Source organism: Acanthaster planci, linkage group LG05 (assembly GCF_054643075.1).
Source record: "Acanthaster planci isolate LZ-2023a linkage group LG05, COTS_SCS, whole genome shotgun sequence".
In the NCBI taxonomy this organism is placed as follows: Eukaryota; Metazoa; Echinodermata; class Asteroidea; order Valvatida; family Acanthasteridae; genus Acanthaster; species Acanthaster planci.
This window is the reverse complement of record NC_141781.1, coordinates 10,131,117-10,139,563: the sequence shown is the minus strand read 5'-3', so window position 1 is coordinate 10,139,563 and position 8,447 is coordinate 10,131,117.

Below are 8,447 nucleotides of genomic sequence, written 5' to 3'. Positions count from 1 at the left end.
GAAATCTTCAAAACTGTCCAATCAGAGTGCAACGACTGGAAAAGATTGTTTTTTGGCCAACTGTCAATAAAAGAAGTTGTAATTCCCTATTAAATAATAAATTCTCCCCAAAATTAATCTTTCAAATCATCAAATCCCGACCTTAAAAAGTTTGATTTTATTGTTTTTTTTGCCAGAAATTTTCAAAATTGTCCAATTCAAGTGCAACGAATGGGAAAGATTGTTTTTCGGCCAACTGTCAATAAAAGAAGTTGTAATTTTCCTATTAAATGATGATTTCTGTCCAAAATTAATCTCGAAAATCTTCAAAATCCCAACCTTGAAAAGTTTAATTTTTTTGGCTTTTTTCCCACAAATCTTCAAAATTGTGCAATTCAAGTGCAGCGAATGGGAAAGATTGTATTTTGGCCAACTGTCAATAAACAAGTTGCAATTTTCCTATTAAATGATGATTTCTACCCCAAAGTGATCTTTCAAATCTTCAAAATTAAGTGTTTATTCTCCGAAAATAACAAGTTCTCGGCGCTCCTGTTGCTAGCGCTCCTGACCCGGAGCGAGAGGTCGTGAGTTCGAATCCCAACCTTGAAAAGTTTGTTTTTTTTCCCTAGAAATCTTCAAAATAGTCCAATTCAAGTGCAACGAATGGGAAAGATTGTTTTTTGGCCAACTGTCAATAAAAGAAGCTGTAATTTTCCTATCAAATGATAATTTTCCCCAAAATTAATCTTTCAAATCTTCAAAAACCCGACCTTGAAAAGTGTGATTTTATTGGCTTTTTTTCCAGAAATCTTCAAAATTGTCCAATTCAAGTGCAACGAATGGGAAAGATTGTGTTTCGGCCAACTGTCAATAAAAGAAGTTGTAATTTTCCTATTAAATGATGATTTCTTCTAAAATTAATCTCTCAAATCTTCAAAATGCCGACTTTGAAAAGTTAAGTGTTTATTCGCCGAAAATAACAAGTTCTCGGCGCTCCTGTTGCTAGCGCTCCTGACCCGGAGCGAGAGGTCGTGAGTTCGAATCCCAACCTTGAAAAGTTTGTTTTTTTTCCCTAGAAATCTTCAAAATAGTCCAATTCAAGTGCAACGAATGGGAAAGATTGTTTTTTGGCCAACTGTCAATAAAAGAAGCTGTAATTTTCCTATCAAATGATAATTTTCCCCAAAATTAATCTTTCAAATCTTCAAAAACCCGACCTTGAAAAGTGTGATTTTATTGGCTTTTTTTCCAGAAATCTTCAAAATTGTCCAATTCAAGTGCAACGAATGGGAAAGATTGTGTTTCGGCCAACTGTCAATAAAAGAAGTTGTAATTTTCCTATTAAATGATGATTTCTTCTAAAATTAATCTTTCAAATCTTCAAAATCCCCACCTTGAAAAGTTTGATTGTTGTTTTGCTTTTTTTCCAGAAATCTTCAAAATTGTCCAATTCAAGTGCAACGAATGGGAAAGATTGTTTTTTGGCCAACTGTCAATAAAAGAAGTTGAAATTTTCCTATTAAATGATGATTTCTCCCCAAAAGTAATCTTTCAAATCTTCAAAATTAAGTGTTTATTCTCCGAAAATAACAAGTTCTTGGCGCTCCTGTGGCTAGCGCTCCTTAGCCGGCAGCAAGAGATCCTGAGTTCGAATCCCGGCCTTGAAAAGTTTGGGTTTGTTTACTTTTTTTTCCAGAAATCTTCGAAATTGTGCAATTGAAGTGCAACGAATGGGAAAGATTGTTTTTTGGCCAACTGTCAATAAAAGAAGTTGTAATTTTCTTATTAAATGATGATTTCTGATGATGGGAAAGATTGTATTTTGGCCGACTGTCAGTAAAGTAATTTGTAGTTTTCCTATTAAATGATAATTTCTCCCCAAAATTAGTCTTTCAAATCTTCAAAATTAAGTGTTTATTCTCCGAAAATAACAAGTTCTCGGCGCTCCTGTGGTTAGTACTGCTGACCCGGGAGTGAGACGTCGTGAGTTTGAGTCCCAACCCTGAAACGTTTGATTTTTTTTCTAGAAATCTTCAAAATTGTCCAATTCAAGTGCAACGAATGGGAAAGATTGTTTTTTGGCCAACTGTCAATAAAAGAAGTTGTAATTTTCCTATTAAATGATGATTTCTGCCCCAAAAATAATCTTTCAAATCTTCAAAATGCCGACCTTGAAAAGTTTGATTTTTTGTGGCTTTTTTCCAGAAATCTTCAAAATTGTCCAATTCAAGTGCAACGAATGGTAAAGATTGTATTTTGGCCAATTGGAAATAAAAGAAGTTGAAATTTTCCTATTAAATGATGATTTCTTCCCAAAATTAATCTTTCAAGTCTTCAAAATCGCGATCTTGAAAAGTTTGATTTTTTTTGGCTTTTTTCCAGAAATCTTCAAAACTGTCCAATTAGAGTGCAACGACTGGGAAGGATTGTTTTTTGGCCAACTGTCAATAAAAGAAGTTGTAATTTTCCTATTAAATGATGATTTCTTCCACAAAATTAATCTTTCAAATCTTCAAATCCCGACCTTGAAAAATTTGATTTTATTGGTTTTTTTGCCAGAAATTTTCCAAATTCTCCAATTCAAGTGCAACGAATGGGAAAGATTGTTTTTCGGCCAACTGTCAATAAAAGAAGTTGTAATTTTCCTTTTAAATGATGATTTCTGTCCAGAATTAATCTCGAAAATCTTCAAAATCCCAACCTTGAAAAGTTTGATTTTTTTGGCTTTTTTCCCACAAATCTTCAAAATTGTGCAATTCAAGTGCAGCGAATGGGAAAGATTGTATTTTGGCCAACTGTCAATAAACAAGTTGCAACTTTTCTAATAAATGATGATTTCTGCCCCAAAGTAATCTTTCAAATCTTCAAAATTAAGTGTTTATTCTCCGAAAATAACAAGTTCTCGGCGCTCCTGTTGCTAGCGCTCCTGACTCGGAGCGAGAGGTCGTGAGTTCGAATCCCGACCTTGAAAAGTTTGTTTTTTTTCCCTAGAAATCTTCAAAATAGTCCAATTCAAGTGCAACGAATGGGAAAGATTGTTTTTTGGCCAACTGTCAATAAAAGAAGCTGTAATTTTCCTATCAAATGATAATTTCTCCCCAAAATTAATCTTTCAAATCTTCAAAAACCCGACCTTGAAAAGTTTGATTTTATTGGCTTTTTTTCCAGAAATCTTCAAAATTGTCCAATTCAAGTGCAACGAATGGGAAAGATTATGTTTCGGCCAACTGTCAATAAAAGAAGTTGTAATTTTTCTATTAAATGATGATTTCTTCTAAAATTAATCTTTCAAATCTTCAAAATCCCGACCTTGAAAAGTTTGATTGGTTTTTGCTTTTTTTTCCAGAAATCTTCGAAATTGTGCAATTGAAGTGCAACGAATGGGAAAGATTGTTTTTTGGCCAACTGTCAATAAAAGAAGTGGAAATTTTCCTATTAAATGATGATTTCTCCCCAAAAGTAATCTTTCAAATCTTCAAAATTAAGTTTGTATTCTCCGAAAATAACAAGTTCTTGGCGCTCCTGTGGCTAGCGCTCCTTAGCCGGCAGCAAGAGATCGTGAGTTCGAATCCCGGCCTTGAAAAGTTTGGGTTTGTTTACTTTTTTTCCAGAAATCTTCGAAATTGTGCAATTGAAGTGCAACGAATGGGAAAGACTGTTTTTTGGCCAACTGTCAATAAAAGAAGTTGTAATTTTCCTATTAAATGATGATTTCTGATGATGGGAAAGATTGTATTTTGGCCGACTGTCAGTAAAGTAATTTGTAGTTTTCCTATTAAATGATAATTTCTCCCCAAAATTGGTCTTTCAAATCTTCAAAATTAAGTGTTTATTCTCCGAAAATAACAAGTTCTCGGCGCTCCTGTGGTTAGTACTGCTGACCCGGGAGTGAGACGTCGTGAGTTTGAGTCCCAACCCTGAAAAGTTTGATTTTTTTTTCTAGAAATCTTCAAAATTGTCCAATTCAAGTGCAACGACTGGTAAAGATTGTTTTTTGGCCAACTGTCAATAAAAGAAGTTGTAATTTTCATATCAAATGATAATTTTCCCCAAAATTATCTTTCAAATCTTCAAAAACCCGACCTTGAAAAGTTTGATTTTATTGGCTTTTTTCCAGAAATCTTCAAAATTGTCCAATTCAAGTGCAACGAATTGGAAAGATTGTGTTTCGGCCAACTGTCAATAAAAGAAGTTGTAATTTTCCTATTAAATGATGATTTCTTCTAAAATTAATCTCTCAAATCTTCAAAATCCCGACCTTGAAAAGTTTGATTTTTTTTGCTTTTTTTTCCAGAAATCTTCGAAATTGTGCAATTGAAGTGCAACGAATGGGAAGGATTGTTTTTTGGCCAACTGTCAATAAAAGAAGTTGTAATTTTCCTATTAAATGATGATTTCTGCCCCAAAATTAAGTTTGATTTTTTTGGCTTTTTTCCAGATATCTTCAAAATTGTCCAATTCAAGTGCAACGAATAAAGAAGTTGAAATTTTCGTATTAAATGATGATTTCTTACCAAAATTAATCTTTCAAGTCTTCAAAATCGCGATCTTTAAAAGTTTGTTTTTTTGGCTTTTTTTCCAGAAATCTTCAAAACTGTCCAATTAGAGTGCAACGACTGGGAAAGATTGTTTTTTGGCCAACTGTCAATAAAAGAAGTTGTAATTTTCCTATTAAATAATGATTTCTCCCCAAAATTAATCTTTCAAATCTTCAAATCCCGACCTTGAAAAGTTTGATTTTATTGGTTTTTTTGCCAGAAATTTTCAAAATTGTCCAATTCAAGTGCAACGAATGGGAAAGATTGTTTTTCGGCCAACTGTCAATAAAAGAAGTTGTAATTTTCCTATTAAATGATGATTTCTGTCCAAAATTAATCTCGAAAATCTTCAAAATGCCAACCTTGAAAAGTTTGATTTTTTTGGCTTTTTTCCCACAAATCTTCAAAATTGTGCAATTCAAGTGCAGCGAATGGGAAAGATTGTATTTTGGCCAACTGTCAATAAACAAGTTGCAATTTTCCTATTAAATGATGATTTCTGCCCCAAATGTAATCTTTCAAATCTTCAAAATTAAGTGTTTATTCTCCGAAAATAACAAGTTCTCGGCGCTCCTGTTGCTAGCGCTCCTGACCCGGAGCGAGAGGTCGTGAGTTCGAATCCCAACCTTGAAAAGTTTGTTTGTTTTTCCTAGAAATCTTCAAAATAGTCCAATTCAAGTGCAACGAATGGGAAAGATTGTTTTTTGGCCAACTGTCAATAAAAGAAGCTGTAATTTTCCTATCAAATGATAATTTCTCCCCAAAATTAATCTTTCAAATCTTCAAAAACCCGACCTTGAAAAGTTTGATTTTATTGGCTTTTTTTCCAGAAATCTTCAAAATTGTCCAATTCAAGTGCAACGAATGGGAAAGATTGTGTTTCGGCCAACTGTCAATAAAAGAAGTTGTAATTTTCCTATTAAATGATGATTTCTTCTAAAATTAATCTCTCAAATCTTCAAAATCCCGACCTTGAAAAGTTTGATTGTTTTTTGCTTTTTTTTCCTGAAATCTTCAAAATTGTGCAATTGAAGTGCAACGAATGGGAAAGATTGTTTTTTGGCCAACTGTCAATAAAAGAAGTTGTAATTTTCCTATTAAATGATGATTTCTCCCCAAATTTAATCTTTCAAATCTTCAAAATTAAGTTTTTATTCTCCGAAAATAACAAGTTCTCGGCGCTCCTGTGGTTAGCACTCCTGACCCGGGAGTGAGACGTCGTGAGTTCGAGTCCCGACCTTGAAAAGTTTAACTTTTTGTGGCTTTTTTCCGAAAAATCTTCAAAATTGTGCAATTCAAGTGCAACGAATGGGAAAGATTGTTTTGCGGCCAACTGTCAATAAAAGAAGTTGAAATTTTCCTATTAAATGATGATTTCTCCCCAAAAGTAATCTTTCAAATCTTCAAAATTAAGTGTTTATTCTCCGAAAATAACAAGTTCTTGGCGCTCCTGTGGCTAGCGCTCCTTAGCCGGCAGCAAGAGATCCTGAGTTCGAATCCCGGCCTTGAAAAGTTTGGGTTTGTTTACTTTTTTTTCCAGAAATCTTCGAAATTGTGCAATTGAAGTGCAACGAATGGGAAAGATTGTTTTGCGGCCAACTGTCAATAAAAGAAGTTGTAATTTTCCTATTAAATGATGATTTCTGATGATGGGAAAGATTGTATTTTGGCCGACTGTCAGTAAAGTAATTTGTAGTTTTACTATTAAATGATAATTTCTCCCCAAAATTAGTCTTTCAATTCTTCAAAATCTTCAAAGTTTTTATTCTCCGAAGATAACAAGTTCTCGGCGCTCCTGTGGTTAGTACTCCTGACCCGGGTATGAGACGTCGTGAGTTTGAGTCCCAACCCTGAAAAGTTTGATTTTTTTTCTAGAAATCTTCAAAATTGTCCAAATCAAGTGCAACGAATGGGAAAGATTGTTTTTTGGCCAACTGTCAATAAAAGAAGTTGTAATTTTCCTATTAAATGATGATTTCTGCCCCAAAATTAATCTTTCAAATCTTCAAAATGCCGACCTTGAAAAGTTTGATTTTTTTTGGCTTTTTTCCAGAAATCTTCAAAATTGTCCAATTCAAGTGCAACGAATGGTAAAGATTGTATTTTGGCCAATTGGAAATAAAAGAAGTTGAAATTTTCCTATTAAATGATGATTTCTTCCCAAAATTAATCTTTCAAGTCTTCAAAATCGCGATCTTGAAAAGTTTTTTTTTGGCTTTTTTCCAGAAATCTTCAAAACTGTCCAATTAGAGTGCAACGACTGGGAAGGATTGTTTTTTGGCCAACTGTCAATAAAAGAAGTTGTAATTTTCCTATTAAATGATGATTTCTTCCACAAAATTAATCTTTCAAATCTTCAAATCCCGACCTTGAAAAATTTGATTTTATTGGTTTTTTTGCCAGAAATTTTCCAAATTCTCCAATTCAAGTGCAACGAATGGGAAAGATTGTTTTTCGGCCAACTGTCAATAAAAGAAGTTGTAATTTTCCTTTTAAATGATGATTTCTGTCCAGAATTAATCTCGAAAATCTTCAAAATCCCAACCTTGAAAAGTTTGATTTTTTTGGCTTTTTTCCCACAAATCTTCAAAATTGTGCAATTCAAGTGCAGCGAATGGGAAAGATTGTATTTTGGCCAACTGTCAATAAACAAGTTGCAACTTTTCTAATAAATGATGATTTCTGCCCCAAAGTAATCTTTCAAATCTTCAAAATTAAGTGTTTATTCTCCGAAAATAACAAGTTCTCGGCGCTCCTGTTGCTAGCGCTCCTGACTCGGAGCGAGAGGTCGTGAGTTCGAATCCCAACCCTGAAAAGTTTGATTTTTTTTTCTAGAAATCTTCAAAATTGTCCAATTCAAGTGCAACGACTGGTAAAGATTGTTTTTTGGCCAACTGTCAATAAAAGAAGTTGTAATTTTCATATCAAATGATAATTTTCCCCAAAATTATCTTTCAAATCTTCAAAAACCCGACCTTGAAAAGTTTGATTTCATTGGCTTTTTTCCAGAAATCTTCAAAATTGTCCAATTCAAGTGCAACGAATTGGAAAGATTGTGTTTCGGCCAACTGTCAATAAAAGAAGTTGTAATTTTCCTATTAAATGATGATTTCTTCTAAAATTAATCTCTCAAATCTTCAAAATCCCGACCTTGAAAAGTTTGATTTTTTTTGCTTTTTTTTCCAGAAATCTTCGAAATTGTGCAATTGAAGTGCAACGAATGGGAAGGATTGTTTTTTGGCCAACTGTCAATAAAAGAAGTTGTAATTTTCCTATTAAATGATGATTTCTGCCCCAAAATTAATCTTTCAAATCTTCAAAATGCCGACCTTGAAAAGTTTGATTTTTTTGGCTTTTTTCCAGATATCTTCAAAATTGTCCAATTCAAGTGCAACGAATAAAGAAGTTGAAATTTTCGTATTAAATGATGATTTCTTACCAAAATTAATCTTTCAAGTCTTCAAAATCGCGATCTTTAAAAGTTTGTTTTTTTGGCTTTTTTTCCAGAAATCTTCAAAACTGTCCAATTAGAGTGCAACGACTGGGAAAGATTGTTTTTTGGCCAACTGTCAATAAAAGAAGTTGTAATTTTCCTATTAAATAATGATTTCTCCCCAAAATTAATCTTTCAAATCTTCAAATCCCGACCTTGAAAAGTTTGATTTTATTGGTTTTTTTGCCAGAAATTTTCAAAATTGTCCAATTCAAGTGCAACGAATGGGAAAGATTGTTTTTCGGCCAACTGTCAATAAAAGAAGTTGTAATTTTCCTATTAAATGATGATTTCTGTCCAAAATTAATCTCGAAAATCTTCAAAATGCCAACCTTGAAAAGTTTGATTTTTTTGGCTTTTTTCCCACAAATCTTCAAAATTGTGCAATTCAAGTGCAGCGAATGGGAAAGATTGTATTTTGGCCAACTGTCAATAAA